Source organism: Prosopis cineraria, unplaced genomic scaffold, assembly GCF_029017545.1.
Source record: "Prosopis cineraria cultivar Desert tree isolate PC_DT_omini unplaced genomic scaffold, ASM2901754v1 PC10, whole genome shotgun sequence".
Lineage (NCBI taxonomy): Eukaryota > Viridiplantae > Streptophyta > Magnoliopsida > Fabales > Fabaceae > Prosopis > Prosopis cineraria.
The window spans coordinates 20,797,707-20,819,542 of NW_026555341.1; the positions used below are offsets into that span (position 1 = coordinate 20,797,707).

General features: G+C 31.0%; 1 pseudogene; it reads right to left on the reverse strand.

Moving 5' to 3' along the window:
• Positions 1 to 16,373: 16,373 nt before the first annotated feature.
• On the reverse strand, positions 16,374 to 18,351 carry LOC129322945 (acidic endochitinase-like; annotated as a pseudogene).
• Between the last annotated feature and the right edge of the window lie 3,485 nt (positions 18,352 to 21,836).

A 21,836-nucleotide genomic window follows, 5' to 3' on the forward strand; every position in this document is an offset into this window, starting at 1 on the left:
CCTCACTATCATTTGTCTCATTTAGATAAGTAGAAAATTCTAATAGCTGATTAAACTTTTGAATAAATGCTTCCTCATCAAGATCTCCATGCTGAAATGCATGGAACTCGGCCTCCTGCTCATCTTTGAATGCCGGAGGAAAATGGTGATTAAAGAATATTTTCTTGAATTGTTCCCATATTAGCTGACGTCCATCCATTGGTCCTGTGAAATTCCACCAGTGTTTTGCATCTTCAACCAGATACACTATGGCTATAATCACCTTCTATTTTGTAGAGCACGGTATAACCTCAAAGATGGTTTTAACTCTCTCTATCCATTTCTTCGTTCTCCTTCCTTTATAGTTCCATCAAAGGTTAGAGGGTTAAATCGAGAGAAAGTTCTCATGCTCAATCAATAGCCATCCCTTGAGCATCTCCATCTGCTTTTGTCCCAGATGATCCAGGTCTACTACCAGAACCATGAAATGGTTCCAATCTACTCTCAAGAGCTTCCTCTTGTCTCCTTTGTTCCTCCTTATGACCTCTATTACAAAGTAAAATATTGTGGTCTTGAACGGTTCTTTGAATATTCCTCATCATATCCCGCAATTCTTCCTAAAATTACATCATTACCCTGGGGCCTTTGTTGTTGTTCCACTTGAATCTCTAGCTATACCTCTGGTATAGGCCCATCATTCTCCAGTAAATTGTCGATATTTTGAATGCTTCTTCTAACAATTTTTCTCCCCTCTTAAGGAAGAAACCAAGTAGAGAAGGGGAATTAATGGGAAATAACGAAAATAAGACAAAGGGAAAGGGTTGTGTACATAAAATTGCCAACTAATGAGAATGAATGCAATGGAGACATTAGCACAACCAGATCTTATAACCCAAGAAACTGATACCAAAATGTAATGTTCACCTTGACATTACCAAAATTCACTACATATTCACAACAAACAATCATAATTAGGAGCAAAAATTGCTCCTAAACTCACATTATCTATATGGGTTAAAACTATTAGAAATGATTGCTCTTTTAGAAATGATTTTGAAAAATTTGGGATCCCATAAAAACCCTTTAAATTTATAGTTTGAGCTCAAACTTAATGATTTATAAAGGTATGGGAAGCATAGAAAGGTTTCGGGAAGCAAAATACTTTAAAATAGGGCCAAAAATGTTATTTTTGAGTGTTTTAGTCCATGCGCCGTGGCTCGTGGTCCATGTGACACAGAAAGGCAAGTTTTCTTACTGTACTATGCACCATAGCTTGTGCAAAATGCTCTACGGTGCACATATCCATGACAGCTATTTTGGACGAATTTCAAATACATGCCATTTTCGCATCCATGTTCGATTGAAGTGATTCGAGCCCCCACACGAAGCTTATTCAATAAGCTAACTAATGGTATAATTTTTATTATGATCTGACATCATATGAAAATTCTAAACACTCAGATGTAAAAAGTTAGTTTTTAAAGTGATTTTCAACAATCCAAGTACCCAAAACTCATAACTTATACCATTAACCTATTATGAGGCTAAAACCAAGTCTAATGGATCAAAATACACTTGAGTGAGCATTCAAACATACAAAAACATACTAAACACAAAATTTGGCCAATATGGCCAAAATACCAAATCAATACCATATACACTATTTAGCCTCTATTGCCACATAATACATTACAAATACATTGTTATTACATAAATAAAACATTCCTTACACTTGTAATGGTATTCTAGCCTATCACCATAAAAATTGCCACATTTCACTACACATCTTCACTTGACCATGTATAAATTACTTTCTAAACTAATATAATGAATATTACTACTTACTTAAAAAACTTGACATTTTACAAATCAATACTCCACTTGTTTTCTAAAATAGTTAACTTTTACAAAATTCATACATATATGCATAATAAATCATGCAAGAACAACTTGAAAATAACTTATATAAGGTAATAAATAATGCAAATTATCTAGTTACCTCAACTTTTTTGTTACTAAAAGGGTTACCGGTGGTACTAAATCTCTTCTTGTGTCAAGGTAAGTCTTCCCACATTACAATCTACATCAACAAGTACTATATGTTAATTTTCAATTAACACAGGCACTATTAGCTACCAATAACCTCCCAATTCTCCCACTTCTCACTCATATTCTCAATAAAGAGGCTTGTTAAGATTAGAATTTGTTCACACAATCCCTTCAAGCCTCCTTCTAACTCTATTACAACATAAAATTTAATATCTCAACTTATCACACTTCAAAACCCCATGACCAAATTAGGGCTTGATCCAACTTTCACTAAACAACAAAGTAGCTTTATATTACCATATGTCCAAGATTAATAAACCTAAATCAAATCTTTAGGTTCAATAGAAACTTTCAAAACATAGACTCATAGCTTAACCCAATCAAAGAAAATTCTCCCATTTTCAAATCTCATGGAAAATGAGATGAAAAGGTAGAGGGAAGGGGTAGGAAACTTACTTAAGAGTTTGAAGGTTCAATTTATCTTTAAAATCTTCCAAAAATGATGCCCTAGACATGTCCAAAGCTTGCCTCTTTGGGTTCTAGGTTTTCCACCATAAAAACTATCATTTTTTAATCATTTTCAAAATTTTAAGGTGCCTGCTATGCTGTGATTCATAGCGCACACAACACAAGCTGTGGCTCATGATGCAGCAAGCAACAAGTTGATTTTTCTCCCCCCAATGCCTCCTAACTTGATCCGACTTTTATCCTAACTCAATTTAGAGCCAAACATGACCCAAAAATTCAATTAGCAACCCAAAAACATATTTAAATTAATTAATCATATTTTTAATTAATTTATCTATTAATTAGTCAATTTTTTCATATTTGAAGTTTTCAGATGTTACACCCCTATTTCATGAAAATGTAAAAATAACAAAAAAAAGAGGAAAGAAAAAGAAAGAATGAATAAATTGAAGAAAAAGGAAAAGAAATAAAGAGAAAAAGATACTCATTAGAGAGATAAGATAGCATGCTCCATTAGTAAGTTAAGTCAAAGATATGAGGAATTTTTTTCTTTTTTCCTAAATCTTGAAGGAGTTCCCCCTAGTCACCCATATTAAGCCAAGAGTAGTGTTTCTTTCATTCACCTGTCTACAAATATCACCAAGGTAGGGTACTCAAATATATGTTTATACTGAATTTTTAAATTTCAAGAGAGGATCAAGACTTTCTTTCGCCCAATTGAAGCTTTTTTTAACCCTTCAAATTTATCCATTTAAATAATTTCTTTCCATTTCCAAGCTCATGAAAGTAAAGCTCAAGAGCTAAGAATAAATACAAAAAAAGAAAAACAAAAGAAAAACAAAAAAAGCACTTCTACTATTGAAAAATAAAAAAAAAAGATTATCTCTCCACTAGTATTCACTCATTGAATGTGACATGAAAAGGAAAATTGAAAAGGAAGAAAGAAAACAAAGAAGAAGCAGAAGAAGAAATAGAAGAGAATTTTTCTTCCTTTCCCAGTGATAACTTCATAGATATGCCAAGTCTTGCTAGATCACATATCCGAAAAAAAATTCATTGTGATTTTGCACCTATGTTTAGACCATCACATCCTTTCCATTTTCAACCTGCAATTTTATCCTATTCTGCTACATCACAATCCCTGAATATTCTCTCTTGTTAGGTGAATTTTAACATAATCTTATATTAGAATAGAAGAAGAACAATGTTGAAGTAAGAATTTACATAGGGGCACAGAACTTTTGAGCTAAATATCCTTTTATTTTATGAGCTAATTTACCCAGGCTACATTACAAACCCCATAAGTCCTCATTGAGATTTGACTTGCTCAAATATAATTGGGGCATCTTTTTATTTGAGATTACTCTAAGATTTAGATTGTTGAAATTAGGACAAACTTATAGCTCAACATAAGATCTTTTACTCAAAAATTGTGTCATTTTTAAAGGGACATACAAAACAAAGAGGGCACCCTCCTTTTAATTTCTATATTCATTCCCTTTCATCTCTATACTATCCAAAGACACATCATACAAAAGTTGGGTAGTCCCTAATTTTACCATTTTATCATTTTTCACTTCACACTTTGGCTTATCCATATGATGCCTATTCTTCATATGTTTCTTGCACCTAAATGGAGATGCCTTTAAACATTTCCAACATTCCATTGATTGCCCACTTCATTTCCTTTTCAGACATGGCCTTTTGTTTATAATGATTGTCTACATTGACATTGTTAAATAAAAATCAATGCTAATTTCACTTATTAATTATACAAACATTGATAATAAAGATAGACAAGATGAAACATCTATGTCCAACAAGCATTTCATAAGGGCAACTAAATTGTCTTGAAAATTCTCAATATGAGAGGTATAAATAGTGTTAGATGTCTAAAAGTATGATCCCCTAGTGTCCAATTATGGCAAAATTTGTTGTTAAGTCATTGATTTGCAATTTCATTGGGGAGACCAACAACTTTTTGTTGCAAATGACTAAGAGAACCCTTGCATTTCACTAATCTCAAGTTTTGTCCCTCTTGCATTAAAATCCTATAAACAAAAAGAAATTCATTTTACAATTTCAAATGCATTGAGCATTTCATATCTTCACATGAATTGAAAAATTACATCTTTCACATTAAAGTAAGCCTCACTTTAGATCGAGGCAAATAAGGAGTTGAACTCTTGAAAAATAGTCAATCATGCATTACGCATTATCCATCCATTGCATACTTGACATAAAAATTGCCACAATTTAGATTGGGGGCATAAAAAGAATTGAACTTTTGAGCAAAAAAAAAAGAAAAAATATATACATTATGCATTATCCATCCATTACATGCTAAACATGAAAATTTACCTCCATTTAAATTGGGGCAAATAAAAAAAATCATGCACTGCACATCACCCCATTACATGTATAGCCATAGAAAGTATGCCCCAATTGGATTGAGGCAAAACAAAAAATTTGCAAAACCCAAGGAAGTAAGAAGAAATAACAAATCTCACATGTGAGTTTCCCTTATTTGCCACATGAGATGAAACCTATTCCCATACCCCTCAAAACCTTATAATGGAAGGTATCCTTAAAGCCCAGTACCGGCTAGCATGATTCTTTAAAGCCATGTAATGGCAAGCATCCTCAAAGCCCAGTAATGGCTGGCACACTCAAAGCTCTGTAACAGCAGGTACCCTAAAAAACCAGTAACAGCTGGCACAATTCTTCAAAGTCTTGTAATGGCATGCACACTTAAAGTCCAATATTGGCTGGCACAATTCTTTAAAGCCCTATAATAGCAGGTATCCTTAAAGCCCTATAATGATAGGAACCCTTAATGCCCAGTACTAGCTGGCATGATTCTTTAAAGTCCTGTAACAAGAGGCACCTTAAAGCCTTGTAACGACAGACACCCTCAAAGTCTTGTAACGGTAGGCACCTTTAATGCCCAGTACTGGCTAGCACAATTCTTTAAAGTCTTACAATGGCAAGCACCCTCAAAGCCTTGTAATGGTAGGAACCCTTAAAGCCCAGTATCGATTGGCATAATTTTTTAAAGCCTTATAACGGCAGGAACCCTTAAAGCCCAGTATTGGCTAGCATAATTCTTTAAAGCCTTATAACGACAGGCACCCTTGAAGCCCAATACCGGCTGGAATGATTCTTTAAAGCCCTGTAACAGTAGGCACCCTCAAAGCCTAGTATCGGATGGCACAATTTTTTAAAGCCTTACAATGGCAGGCACCCCTAAAGCCCTATAATGGCTGGTACCTCAAAGCCCAATACCAGTTGACATAATTCTTTAAAGCCCTGTAACAGCAGGAACCCTCAAAGCCCTGTAAAGCCTAGTAACGGCTGGCACGATTCTTTAAAGCCTTGTAACGGTAGAAACCTCAAAGCCTAGTATCGGCTGGCATAATTTTTTAAAGCCTTATAAAGGCAAGCATCTAACCAAGTCCCTTAGAACATAAGCAATTCATCTCCATTGAGGTTTTATTTTATTTATTTCCTAAATCACATTTCATTTTCAATCTTTTGTTTTGTTTTGTTTCATTTTTTTTTTGTTTAGTTGTAGGTACCTAAGAGTCTTGTCCCTCCAAACAAAATAAATGTTTCTTTCTTCATTCATTTATAAGATAAGAACATCATCTCATGAAATTCTCACTTAGAAATCAAATGAAGAGGGGCATCTAATCAACATATTTTTTTTTGGATCGTTGTCATTTGTTTACAAAATCTTTCTTTTTATCTTATTTTATTTGGTCATTTTCATTCACATCACATTGCTAAAATAAAAAAAAATCATCATTTCATTGTGTTTGTTATCCAATAGTATTGCATCCTTCAATGTTATTTGGTCATTTCCATTTGCATCACATTGCTAAAACAAAAAAAAATTATTTTATTGTGTTAGTTATCCAATAGCCTTGCATTGTTTGGATCTTTGTCAATTGATTATTTTCATTTGCATCACATCACCTCATCAGATTGTTAAAAAAAAATCATGTCATTGTGTTTGTTATCCAATAGTCTTACATTTAATCATATCTTGTCATGTCAGGGGCAATTATGTCTTTTCATGGGTATTGCATGGCCGACTAAAATACATGTTCAATCTTTACTTGCTACATATGTAAGAATTCAAAAACACACTTTTTCATATACTTATATAAGAAACAAGTAAAGAGGGGCAACTGTGAACACTGTATTTTATCTGGACATTTTTTAAATTTAATAAAAATAATAATAAATAATCAAAAAATATATAAAAATACAAAAAATAAATTTAATCCTTTTTAGGATTATGTTTTCAAAAAAAAATAATTAATTGGGTTTAATTTTATTTTATCCTAGATAATATTTTGTTGATTAAGATTTTATTTCTTTTAGTTCATTAAAATAATCAAAAAATATAAAAATATAAAAATAAAATTTAATCCTTTTTTAGGATTATATTTTCAAAAAAAATAATAATTTAACAAAATAAAAAATGGTTAAATCTTGAAAAATCTCTCCCAAATTATCCCAACCTTTCAAAATATTGAGAGTCAACTTTTAAGAGTTAATTTTTCTCCCCTTAAATTTTATTTTTCATTTAAAAAAATGTGTGTGTGTGTGTGTGTGTGTGTTAATCTAATTTAAAAAAAACATTAGAAGCAATACATGCACACACACACACACACACACACACATATGTAATAGGCTAGATGAAATGTTGATGGAACGAGCAGAGAGGTCACAAAACAGAGAAAGAAAAAAAAACAAATAGCAAAAAGCAGCATACACACACGAAACAAATGTAGAAAAGAAAGCTAGAAACACAAAAAAAAAAGGGAAAAGCTTCTGGAGAGCAGATAGCAGACTCACATACGGAGAAAGAAATACAAAAGACCACAGAAGAGAAAATTGAGAGAACGCTAGAGGCACACAGAGAGAATGGTAGATGAAATGCAGAGAGAGACATGTATGAAGAAAGCAAGCATAGAAATGCCAGTCACAGGACTTTTAGCGTGATTTGATCCTTATATTAATCTTTGTTCATTTGTGGTAGTTTATTCATGCATATCAGTAACCATGGCTAATAACATACATATACCTCATGGTGCTTTATATTTCCATATTTTGTCATGATTTCCTTATAAGAGGCTAAAGTATAAAAAGAAAAAGAGACACAGAGAGAGAGAGAGAGATATATATATATATATATATATTTATAGTTTATTTATAGTGTGAAATTTTAAGAGTCTCCGCAAGCATTTAAATTTAAAATGATCTCATACTATGTAAATCAATAAAATTTCACAGGTATGAGGATCAATCTTATATATATTTATATGGGTTTCAAAGGCTCGTTGTTAAAATTAATTCTCTTTTTATAATAAATATTTAAGTCTCATGTGAGATTTTCAGAATCTTCATAGAGACTTAAATTAATCACATCATCGTGTGGGATAATATATCCTTGCAAATATCGTGATTATCAATTTATATGGTAAATAAATGAATGAATTTTTGTAAATAAAATAATAAATTTTTTTAATATTAATTAATTAAATTAATAAATTTAAATTATAATTATATTACCAATTAAATATTTTAGTCATGTGAGATTTTTGAATCTTCCTAGACTTTTACGATAATCATATTACTGTATGAGTCAATAAGATTATAGATATAACGATTAGGTTTCTTTTTTAAAAAAATATAAATACAAATTATTTATTAAATAATTAAATTAAAAATGTATTTAAATAAATTTAATTCTTTTATTATGTTAGATTTTAGAATCTTCACAAATATTTAAGATAATCTCATATTGTGTAAATCAATAAGGTTTTGCAAATATGAGAATAAGACTTGTATATTCATATAGGTTCCAAAGGCCCTTCATTAAAATTAACTCCCTTTTTATAATCCAAATTAATAATTTATTTAAATCTTTTGTGAGATTTCAAGAATTGTCGTAGAGATTTAAATTAGTCACATCATCGCGTGGGATAATAAGTCATTTCAGATGTAGTGATTCTCAATTTCTATAATAAGTAAATGATTTTTGTAAATAATCATATAATACACAATTTAGAAAATTAATTAACTAAATGAATGTATTTAAATTGTAATCACATTTACCGATTATATATTTTAGTCATGTGAGATTTTTAAATCTTTATAGACTTCTAAGATAATCGTATTATCGTATGAGTTAATAAAACTATGCAGATATAACGATTAAGTTTTTAAAATATATATAAATTATATATTAAATTAATTTAATTAAAGATGTATTTAAATAAATTTAATTCCTTTATTGTGTGAGATTTTAAAATCTTCAAAAATATTTAGGATAATTATATTACCGTATAAGCTAATAAGGTTTTGCAAGTATGACAATTAAGACTCTTTAAAATATATATACACATGCTTAAACAAATTATAACTAACACTTAAAAATAAATAAATTAAGTTGTTAAATTCTTTTCTCGTGTGAGATTTTGAAATCTCCACACATATATAAAATAATCATATAACCACATGAGCCAATAAGGCTCTGCAAGTATTGCAATTAAATTCTCAATCATAAAATATAAAAAAATATTATAAACTCTTTTCTTTTATTTATTTTAAAAATTTAAAAATTGAGAAAATAATTAAAATTAAATTACTTTTTACAATTTAAAATACACATATCAAAATTTTAGAAATTATTTTATTTATAAAATGGTGAATTATTTCTAATTAATTTCACTTTAAAAAAATATTTTCACCAACAACTTTTAAACTTGAACTATGTGAATTTTGATCCCCATCATCGGGTACATAGGCCTTAGAGTTGGATTCTGAGTCAAGTCCTCCCTCATAAATAAATAAATATTCCCTACTTTATTATTATCATTTTTAAAACATATAAATAAGAAAGGGATAATTAAAATAGCTTTAAAAACATAATAATTTAGCACAACAAGTTTCAGGTAACCGTTTTTATAAACGAGTGTTGTGAGATGCCTAACACCTTCCCCACACTTAATTAACTCTCGAACTTATTTTTTATTTTCACAGACCATTCTTATGCTCCTTTAAATGATTTTTCAAGATTACCCTCAAAATTTGGTAGTATCTCCCGTTCCATTTAGTTCCCACCTCGAAGGTCGGAATCTCTGCTCGTGCAGTGCCTGCAAAATGCAATGCAGAGACCCTTCTCACTGAATTGCATCTCAGCTGGAGATATTCGTCGAACTGGACGTTGGGGTTTAGAGGTTGGAGTGGCGAGGAGCGGGGGATTTGTCATTTTGGGTGTTGACCCAACAGATGATGAGTTTGGCAGGTTTGGTATGAGCAGTAGACGTATTGGTCGTGACTAATTTCGTACCCAATACCCCTGATGCAGGGGAAGGCCATGATGTACGAGTCTTCGTAATAGACATGGTGTCTTTCTCAGAAAAGAGTCGAGCTAAAGCAGCAACTCGCAGCAAATTATCAGGCTCCTTCGCTAAGACCTCCCTTCGTAAGTCAGGCTTGAGACCGCTAATGAAACAATCTAATAATAAGGCAGCGTCATTGACACCTTCCAGCCGATTAGCTAAGGCCATAAATTCCTGAAAATACAAGTCAAAGATACCTGTTTGCACCAGCTTAACAAGTTTAGCTCGGACACATTCAAATTTAGAAGGACCAAAATGATCCTCAAAAGCACGAGTCAGCTCGGACCAATTACAGATTTGCTGAGTCTTCTTCATCATCTGAAACCAAGGAATAACTAGGCCATCGAGATGAACAGAGGAAATAACCAGATGATGCGCGTCAGACGTTTCATAATAACAAAAAAAAATTGCTCAGCTCTAAAAATCCAATTAAGAGGGTCGGAACCATCAAACCGAGGAAAATCCAGCTTCACTTGTCGTTGCTAGAGTGGCTGAATAGGTGGTGGTTGTCCAGATGATTGCCCCCCGCTACCCAACGACGTCCGCGCTGATTCCAAAAATTGATCAAAGCGCCGAGTAAAAGATTCCATTTGCACTGTGAAAGAATGCATATTCGATTCCAACCTTTCCAGGCGAGAATCAGTAGGGGCATTGCGATCTCTTTCTTGTTGATCCCGCTCATCAAGACGTTCAGAAAGACGTTGAAGCTCATTGGCTTGGATATGAAGTCTTGTGTCTTCCGCCATTGATGGGTGCAAGAGGAGAACGAGAGCACCAAATGTTATAGTCGTATAGTAATAATAGAAATATTAATGGAAATACCCAGCTCAGTGTTATTTAATCACAATAACAGCAGTACACCACAACTACAAGATTCTGTGAATAATGAGCCACAAAAGGTACTGATACGAATAACGGAAAAACAAGCAAGAAAGGAATATCAGAAAGAATAGAGAATATCAGAGGGAAAAGTTACACCAAATCATCCTTGCCTCTCCTATGCTCTGACACCCTCTAGATACCCGTGTGGGCACAAGCTTTCCATGTGGGTTTGGGAACCCTTAAGCTACGATGAAGGCCTTGGGCTTCGCCTATTTTCAGCCCAGATGTTTCCATGCTTGTGGTTGCTTCAGAATTGGCCTTGCCCATGACATTGCCATATTAAATTTTTCAGCCATTTAACTATATTATTTAAGGGCTCTTCCATATGTTTGAGTCGTGAATATTTTTTACATGAGTCATTTAATTGTTCTTGATTTGTACATAGCCATTACGTTAAACATATACAATAGACCGAATTTAATATGATTTATATCCCGTGAGCTATAATTAGATGCATTGAACACAAGTACATGCATATAGTCTGTTTTGGAATTATGCTCGCTAACACTCCTTGTGCTAAAATTAGGTAGGCTACAAAAACATTATCATTTCCCATTTTCCCTTGGTAGACAATAACATATTGGGATATTGTTAAATAAATTTCGTGACATTATTTCTGACACAATTATTTATGTTTACGTTAAATTAATTAGTAATATATCCGTCTTTAAATTACGTTTGCAAATAACGAGGGTCTTCCCCCTCTTAAGAACCAAGACCTTAAATTTGGTAGTAACATTTTGTAATATATATCTATAATGTTAGATGTATGATTGTAAAATAATTAGATTATATTATTCAATTATAACTATGTTAGAACATCTAAACATGTACATGTAGTTTGGTTTCGACCTTAGGAATTCTTATGGATATGATGACATTCTCACAAGAGGGGTAATTTTTAAATTTTTGAATTAAACGTTATATAGTTTAATGATAACCTTCCGATACTGTATGAACTTTTCTTTATTCACGACAAGTTAGGAAAAAAGGTCATAGATTCATGTATATTTTTCAACAAACATTTGTTGACGATTTTAGAAGTTTTCCGTTTTTTAATTGAATCTTCTCCAATAAAAGACACATTGTCTTTTTTTAATTGTAAAATGGACTCTCTATCATTCAATCTTAACTAATATTTGTTTGACTAGGTTCAAAAAATTGATCCATAAATTTCCCTTGGAACGCGTGTGGTCCTTCCACTAGTTACTTCTAAATAAAATGCATGGAATATTCAATATTATTTTTGGAAATTAAAAGAGAAGTTTTGAAACAAAAACAAATAAATACTTTAAAAGGATAAAGACTAAAGATATCTGATTATATTAACCAAAAAAAAAAATCGTTGACCTAAGAAAATAGATCAAGAAAACTAAGGAAAAACAAGAGATAGATAAAGAGCACAAGAAGAGAATGGATGATATACATCTTCTATAGTCCCACATCGGTAAGGTGAACTAAGGAGTGAGACTGGGGTCAATTATTGAAACTGCAACTCTACCTCAAAACTTTAATTAATTGATTAATTATCATTTTTATTTGTGTTTTTGTAATTTTATCTTTTTTTAAACTAGTAATTTTGATATCGTGGGAATCGGTTCTGTTTTGATTGGAGAGGTAAGTTTTTGACTAGTTTAGTCAGTCTTTAACCATTGGTTCTCTCAAAGGCCAATTGGGGGAGTCATCTCGAACTAAACCAAAAGCCAGTTTCCAGTCCAAATTTAAAACATGGATAATAATAGGATTAGGATGGTCATAAACAAGTCTGACACGTACAACAATTAACACTCTAGTGATGAATGGAGGTATTTAATTTCCCTTCACCACAAAAAAAAAAAAAAAGACTTTCAGCAGTGACTCTAAAAAGTTGCCGCTAAAAATGAACAATTTGTGGCGACAATAAAAGTTACTGCTGAAAATGTGACTTTCTGTGGTGACATTTTAAGTTGCCGCTAAAATAGTGACTTTCTGCAATGATAAGATATAGTCACTACTGATTGTCAGACTTTTAGAGGCGATCAGTACATGTCGCCGCTGAAAGTCTAAGCTTTAGTGGCGACATATAAGTTACTACTGAAAGTTGATAATTAGCGGTGACTTTTTAGAGTAACCACTGATTGTCAACATATTTTAAAATATGTTATAATTTTTTAAAAAAAACTTATGTTATAAATTTTAGTAGCGACATATAAATCGCCACTGAAATTTTAAAATTAGCAATGACTTTTTAGTGTCACCAGTAAAAATGAGTCTTTTAGTGACGACTTTGAATGTCACCGCTAAAAGTTTGATTGTATATTATTATCACAATTTTTTATTTTTGTTTATCTAATATTTAACATTTTAAAACATTAATTTTATTGTTGAATTGTAATTGTATAATGAATATATAAAATAGCATAATGAATTTTCATTTAATATATTCTACAATTAAATTGTAACTTTAAGATAAGGTTAAAGTATTATTTAATGTTAATGAGCTAGAGTAAATAATTAAGCTAAATCATATTATTTTACGTGTTTGTTTGGATTAAAAACTTTTATAACTAAGGCTAAGATTCAACTGAGATTAGAAAATTAAAGTTGAAAGAAAAGTCAACAAATGTAATATCATTTATGTTTGGGTTTTTTTTTAGAAGTCAGTTAGATAAACTGAAATTTATTTGAATAATTTCATTCAAAAGCTAGTTGAAATGTTTAATGGCCAAAATAAGCATTAAATTTTTAATATATATTTTTTGACTAATTAATAACTAAAAAATTAAATTTAAAATTATAACTAATAAGTGAAAAATCTTAAATATTCAAGATATAAGAGAAGAGAGAGAAAGCATAAGCCACCGGATCAATGTAGAAGTCAATAACACTATTTGTTTATAATAATTACACATGTGATACTTAAATTTATTATTTCATAGAATGATATTTCATCTAATCTAATTTTTCAATTCAAATTCTACATTTAACACCAGTAACTTTAAAACTTGATACCAGTTTAGAAACATAAATAATTATAAACTAATGTATAATCATTAGTATTTTTACTATTTATTCTTAGATATTTTTATATTATAACTATAAATATGAATATTAATAAATAATATAAAAACCTCAAGAAGTAAGAAAAATTAAAATAAATAATACAAATGATATTGTATTAATTATATTTATAGTTTACTTTAAACAAAATAAATAATATAATTTGCAATTTTATAAATTAAAAGAATTAAATTGAAGTATTTAAGGATAGTAATGATATTTTATAATATTTAATATTTAATATATATGTGTGTTTGTATGGTTTAACAATATATATATATATATATATTTAATTATACAATAATAGACTGTAAGTTCATTCCAGTTCAGTGGCAAAATGGTTGAATACAAAATGAGGAGGTCATGGGTTCAAACCTTGAAGGAGATAACTTTCAAAATGAAAATATAAATTGGTGACATGATGACACGTGGTGTGTGGAGGGAGTGACACGTGAAGAATGACATGGCGTCACATGACATGAGATGGGGGCGACATGTGGAGGGTGACATGACACCACATGGCGTGAAGGGGGTGTCACATGGATGATGACGTGGCACCATGTGTGTAGGTGAACTAACATTTCAGCGACGACAAAAAAGTCATCGTTGATTGATAGTTTTCGTGGCGACAAATGTTGCCATTGATATTTAACATTTAGCGGTGACAAAATAGCCACCACTGATGTGTGGTTTTTGTGGTGATAAAATATCGCCGTTAATTTTTAACTTTCAGTGGCGACTATCTTTTGACGGTGACAAATTTTCTTTTCTGCGGCGACATTTGTTTCCGCCAATTCATAACTTTCAGTGGCAACTTTTATTGTTGCCGCAAATTGAATTAGCGACAAGAGCTCTCAAGACGACATTGTGATAACTTTTTGTCACTGCTGAAAGTTTTCAGCGGTAACTTTTTAGCTTTTAGTGGTGACAAATATTGTCGCTAAAAGTTAACTTTTTTATAGTGCTTCAACTTGGAGCATCTTAAATTGGACAAAGATAAAAACTATTGAGAAAGTTTTCTTGATCATGTCATCTCTTATGCTGTATAATATTTTGAAAATGATGAAGAATATATTTGAATTTTGAAGTATGGTATACTTATTTTAAGTGTTCATGCACTTTATATTAAATTTTATTGAATAAATTAAAGATCCATCCTTTTGATAAACCACTCCTCGTTTTCTTGCATCAACTAACACATGTATGAATAAATACTGGGAAAAATACAATCGTTGGTCTTTATAGTTTCATCAAATTTTGTTTTTAAGCCCCATAGTATTTTTAGTCCTTATAATTTCAGCAAGATTGGATAACACTTGTAACTGAAGTCCCTATAGTTTTAGTGTTTTTATTCCTATAAGGATTGAAAACACTGAAAAAACAGGGAGAAAAAGAAAATCTGATAAAGTTATAGGAATTAATGATTGTGTTTTTCCTAAACATAACACAATTCATAACATTTCTTATCTTTCTTCTTTATGTGTTTCTTTGGGGGAAAAAAAACTAAAATTAGCAGTTTTGCTATCAACTTCACAAGGACAACAATGTAAAATGTTATTCTTTCTATACTAAATTATAAAATATTTTTGGGAGAGATTTAACGGCCTAAAATATAAAACACTTTGACAAAAATAATTTTTTTCAATATTACCCTTCCTATTATATTCTCTCTTTAAGTTAAATATGGTTTTTTTTGAAAGTTTATACTTTTATTTTAAAAAAATAAAGTTGTAAAATATATTTAATGAGCTTTATTGGTATATGTAATGTTGTCTAAAAATGTTTTATAATTTGGAATGTAGGGAGTGTAATTTTATCTAATAAACCCACCAAACTAACACAAATATAAATCTATCAAAAAATTGATCTAAAATTCTTGAATCTTGATAAATAAGCATTGGAAAAATACAACTGTTCGTTCCTATAATTTTTAGCATGTTTTGGTGTTAGTCCTTACACCTTTTTTCATTGCTCCAATCCCCTTAAATTTCACATGTCTACAATGTTAATCTTTATTATCATTGATCGAAGTAAATCTACTGATATGCTGATTACTCTTCTTAATTTTGTTGTTGAGTTAATAAAATTATGATGATTTGAACATTATAGCTACTATTATTTCTACCTGTATGCTCTAATTGTGTGTTTTCTTTCTTCCAAAGTTTCATCCTTGCACATTTAAGTTATGATTTAATATCATTATTGTTTTTTTCCCCTTCTACTCATTTTTTATACTCATGTTATCTACTGTTAAGTCTTTATAGTAATTTAAAAATATAGGGACTAATATTGCAAACAAGTGAAACTTAAGAGACTTGAAACAAAATATGGGGATTGATTTCAAAATATGCTAAAAATATAGGGACTAACAATATATTTTTCCACACAGTCAATAATCTGGCAAAGGGTTATTCTTTAAAGGGTAGATTCAATTACATAATGAAGTTTATGCTTGGAACCTAGTTTAAAAGAAAAAAGGTGAAAGTTGTCGAAAGTTCGCTGTATTTGCGTGATGCATTAAAAAGATGGAGAAGAGGATTATTTAATATTAATAATATGCAAAATCCTGTACATGAAGGGGTAACCTAGCATGCATACGGGATTTGCTTATTCGCTTATTGTTCTTTTATTTTATTCATAGCAAAGCACATACATACATGCTTAGATACTGATATGGCACTCTAGCTAGTAGCTAGTACTGTGCCAAACTTTTTGGTAACATATTGTTGATTGCATAAAACACGCACTCATAAATTGCATTCACAGTTTTTGCCCCAAGTTTAATGATGATCTCAGGACATAAGGCTTTATCAGAGCACTGTATGGAGGGCTGTTTTGAATATCATGGAACCTACTCCACAGCATAACTCCACCATACTTGGATGATTGCTTCACATAGGGAAGAACCTGAGAATTCATCACCTCCGGTGGTATATATCCACCGCTTGGAGCTCCGGCGGGTGTGGCCGGCAATCCCAGTAAGACAGTCCCATTGGAAGGAGATGATGGAACACGTGATATCCAATCATTCCAAGATTGAAACAAGGGAGCGGTGTTGCCGTCTGAGTATTGACATGGAGGGTTATTGTAGAACTGGACCAAGATATGATCAAAATAACCAGTTTTAATGGCCGTGTCTAAGTAATAGTCTGGGATGAAGCATTGTGGGGCTGCTGATAAGTACAAGGTTTTTTGTTGTTTGAACACATAGAGTTCTTTTGCAAGGTCTTCCCAGTAAAGATTCGAGCCACCTATTAAAGATAAAAGAAGTTTCACATATAGAAATTAGGGGATATTATATATATATATATATATATATAAAGCTTGGGATTTGTTTAATAAAATTAGTTAAGCTATTTTGGTGAAATAAATTATCTATAAACAAACTTAATATTAAAAAAGTTAACTATTAGAGCCATTCGATCACGAAAAAAAATGAGAAAAAAGAAAAGAAGAGAAAGAATATTGAAAGATGAAAAACAATAAATTAAAAGTATAAAAAAATTTAATAGATCCAAGGTTTTTGAGATTAAAAAAATAAGTACAATTTCAGGAAATAGGAAAAAAGTAATGGAGAAAATATTAGAGTCAAAAGAAGTCTCACATTTAAAATTAGAAGATAGATCATGAATATATAAATCTTGAGATGTATCTCACAAAATGGCTTAAATTATTTTAATAGAGTAGACTCCTTAAGCATACTGAATATTAAAAAATTAACATAATATCAAAGCCATTGGATCATATACAACAAAAATGAGGGGAAAAAAAGAAATGAAAGAATGAAAGAAGGAAACAACAACAACAACAACAACAATTTAATAAACCTGCCTGAGACTAAAAAAAAAAAATATAAGCCCATACAATAAGAACGTGAACAAGAAAATAGTAGAGAGAGTATTAAAAGTAAAAGAAGTCCTACATCTGAAAATTAAAAAAATAAATTATGAATATATAAAACTTGAGATATGTCTAACCAAATGATTAAAGTTATTTTGATAAAGTAAACTACTTTTAAATATATTTAACATAAAAAAAAAAAATTTAACACCACCTTCAATGTCGAAATCGATGCCGTTAGGGCAACACTTCCTAATGGGCCATATTGACCACTGAGGAAGTTGTTCCAAAGGTAGTTTGCAACAACCTTGGCATCATCTGGTGAAGCAATGGAGTAGCTTCCAGCAGCTCCTCCAAGGGAAAGGAACACTTTGACATTTTGGCTTTGGCAGAATTGTATTTCTGGAGCTAGTTTGGTGCAGGGATCCCAACTGCCACAGTGGCCAGCGAAATTCCAGTCCGGTGTTCTTCCAGCCCCAAAGACATGGAGGAAAGCGAGAAGCACGATCTCATAGTTTCCAGAGGCACATGTGCTTGTTAATGTGCCTTCGTCACCGTTTTGGCCCCAATAAATGGCTATTTGAGCACCAAAAGAGAGCTTGATGGTGAGGAGAGAGAAGAGAAGGATCAATGCTTGCGTTTTGATGAAAGCCATGCTTTTTGGGCGATGAATATACTTGAGAAGCCACTCCACAATTTATAGAAATAAAGTCAAGTTAATGTCAGGGAGAATTGTATGTAAGCTTCCCAAACCAATATATTTGTCTTAAAGGCCCAATAGAATTTGAAATAGTTTTGTAAGCCTAAAGGCTTCTCTCGCAATTAAATGTCGCGGTGAAAAAATGGAATTGCCTCTTGGTAAAATAAATGGACTTTTTGTTGAAAATAAATTGATTTTGATTGTTATTTGTGGATATTCTGTTGTAAATTTTATTTGGATAACTTGTAAGTTTTTTTCTCCTTAAACAAGTGTAAATTATGTGAACTATCTGAAATGAATGGACATTTGACTATTAATAAATTAATTGTAAATATTATTTATAAAGTTTGTGCTGTAAATATCATTTGGCTAATTTGTAAAATTACTCTCATTCAACAAGTGTAAACCATGTGGACAGACCATGTAAAATGCACAGATATTTTGTTGTTAATAAATAGACTTTAAATATTATTTATAGATGTTTTGTTAAGTATTTCACAAAGAGGCAATTTTATCTTTTTAACAAAAAACTTACTTGCGAGAGAGGTCTTTTGGCCTGCAGATTTAGATTCCATTAGGCCTTTAGTGTAAATATGTTGATTCTAGGCCTGGAGTGCAATCTCCTATAGTATTATGTGAGAATTGACAATGACTTAAAAAAAACAAATATTTTTTGTTGGAATTAATTAAAAAATTTGAGTTGATTTTAATTTAATTTTTTTAAGCGGACAACTTCGATATTTCTTTGTACTCATCATTATTGATTTCAGTGCTTATCTTTAATTTTTTTTTCTTAACGAAAATATTAAGGATAAGTATTGAAAAAAAAAATCAAGGTTCAGTGTTTAAAATATTGAAAAGATGGGGATAAAAATAGATCAGAAAAAATTTATTCCAACAAAGGATTTTAATCTTCTTGTTTTTTACTTAATTTTAAAAAATTGCAACCCTTAATTAGAATGAGAGAAATTCTTGCGTAGACTTGGAGCATCCCATCATCTGTGCTCTCTTACAAGTACAATTGCATGACTCTGTAATTTAAAATATATTAAAAGAATTTTCTGAAAAAAAAAAACATGCCTTTTGGAAGAAATATTATATATGCTAGCTTTTTCACTGATGTTGAAGAAATAATCTAGTTATTGGTAGATTTTTCACTGGATAGAAGGGTATATTCTGATTCGATTGCAAACACCCGTGTCTTGCCAAGTTACTTCATATATTTTTCAAATTTATTGGAAGCTTTTTCTATAAATTTGCAAGTTATGCTTGTGGCGAAATTAGACTACAAATGAAATAAATACTCTGCATTTTTTTTTTCAAAGCATGGGATTTTTTTTTTTTGAGTATGCTATTTCTAAACTTTTGCTCTTTTTTTCAGTTATGGAAGGCAAAGAAGAAAGTCATTATTTGGTACATGGGACTAAAGGCTAGGGATTACGATTAAGACCAAGAAAACCTAACTTTTTATATTTGGTATGGATTATTGAGTAATCCAAATCCAATCACAATCCCACCTTACATGGGATTGTTCAATACAACTCAACTTTGGTATTGCAAAATCAATCCTGGAATTAAAAATATTTAGATGAAATTGTCCTCCCCAATCTCTCTCTCTCTCATCCCTTCCCTTCCTTGATCTTTTGTCTCTCTCTTGCATCCCTTCCCTTCCCTGATGGCCTCTCTCTCTCTCTCTCTATCTCTTGTCCCTTACCCTCCTAGATGGTGTCTATCTTGTCCCTTTCTCTTGCATCTTCATTTTCCTCCCTTCTCCATCCATGGATGAGCTAGAGCTTCATCTTCCTCCCACCATTGACATCAACAGTAGTCACTAGTTCAATGGTTCTAGTTAGATCTCAACATTGATGTGGTCAAGCTTGCATTTGTTAGATTTGGGTTCATCTTCCTCTCCAACCATCAACGTCCATAATAAGTCACTGGTTCAAGTTCAAGTTCACCTTTGATAGGTTCAAGTTCATCTTCTTCCATATTTGGGTTTAGGTTGTAAATTGTTGGGTTCGGTGTCCTACCATTGACGGGTTCAAGTTCTAGATCTGTTTCAAGTCTTTCCTTTGAGGCTCATCTTTCAGATTTGGTTGGACCTACCATTGATCGGTTCATATTCGTCTGAGGCTTCGACAGTGTTTTTTTATTAATGATAAGGGGCATTATAGTATTTTGATAATATTTGATTGATTATAAAATAAAATTAATGCAAATATTCCATTCAAATACTACTCCATACCAAATATATTTTCAAAGCCTCAATCCCAACTCCAATTTCAATTCTAATCACAATCCCAATTTCGAGCCCAATCCATCAAAATTCATACCTGCATACTGGATAGGACCAAAGGGCTTAGGATGGTGGGATTAAAGGGGGTGAGACTTAGAAGAGAGGGAAAGGTGGAGGCGTAAATAAATGAGAGAATTATGCTTAAATTCCCAAGTGATCATTTTAGTCAAATAAAGCCCCAAAAAAATATAAAATGTAAAGTAAGTTTCTTAAGTCCTTAACTAGTATTTTATATAATGCAACTTTTTTTCAATTTTAAAATTAGAAAAACAAATTGTAAATTCAGCAAGACTAAATTGAAATTTTGGGAGATAAAGTTGTAAGTTTTTGGACATGTTACTTTTCAAATTTAATCATTAAGACTTATGTTTTTTATTAAAATTAAGAAAACAAGTTGTAAATTCAAGATGATGAAATTACAAATTAGGGAGATAAATTAAAATTGCAAATTTCTGAAAGTGTTCAAATAATGACATGCATTTTTTTCTTAAATTTAATCATTAAGATTTGTATTTCTTATTAAAAATAGAGAAATGAGTTGTAAATGCAACAATAAAAAATTGCAAATTTGGGAGACATGAGATTAAAATAATGACACATGAGATTATATTTAATATTTAAGTGAGTTGGTGCGGTTTCACTGGTCAAAGCATGGATGATGTGTTGCTCCATGCCGCAATAGTTTCTCATTAGAATTATGTTTAGAAGGTTAAATCAAAAAATTTTTTTTATCGTGATTTTCTATTTTATACTATCGATAAATTAATATTAACTAGACATGTGGGTTTTCACGAAATACATTAAATTAAACAAACAAATGAGTCTTAATAATTATGATTTTTGAATTTTAAAATTTGTTCTAGATATGATCTTTTATCAATGAGTTATCAAACTTTTAATCTGTTAAGTTTTCCTTAGTTATTATCAATTTGGTCTTCCAAGTTTAATTTTTATCATGTTAATCTTTTAAGTTTATCCTAGTTATCAATTTGGTCCTTATTATTTAAAAATAAGGTGACACTGTTAAAATCTGTTGAGTTGGATAATAGAATATTAATGGTAGCCAAGTCGAATATTAATGAATAAGTGTAATTATTTAGGTATAGGGAAAAAGACTCAAATTCAAAAAATAAAATAAAATGCAGTGTATATATAACAGATTTTA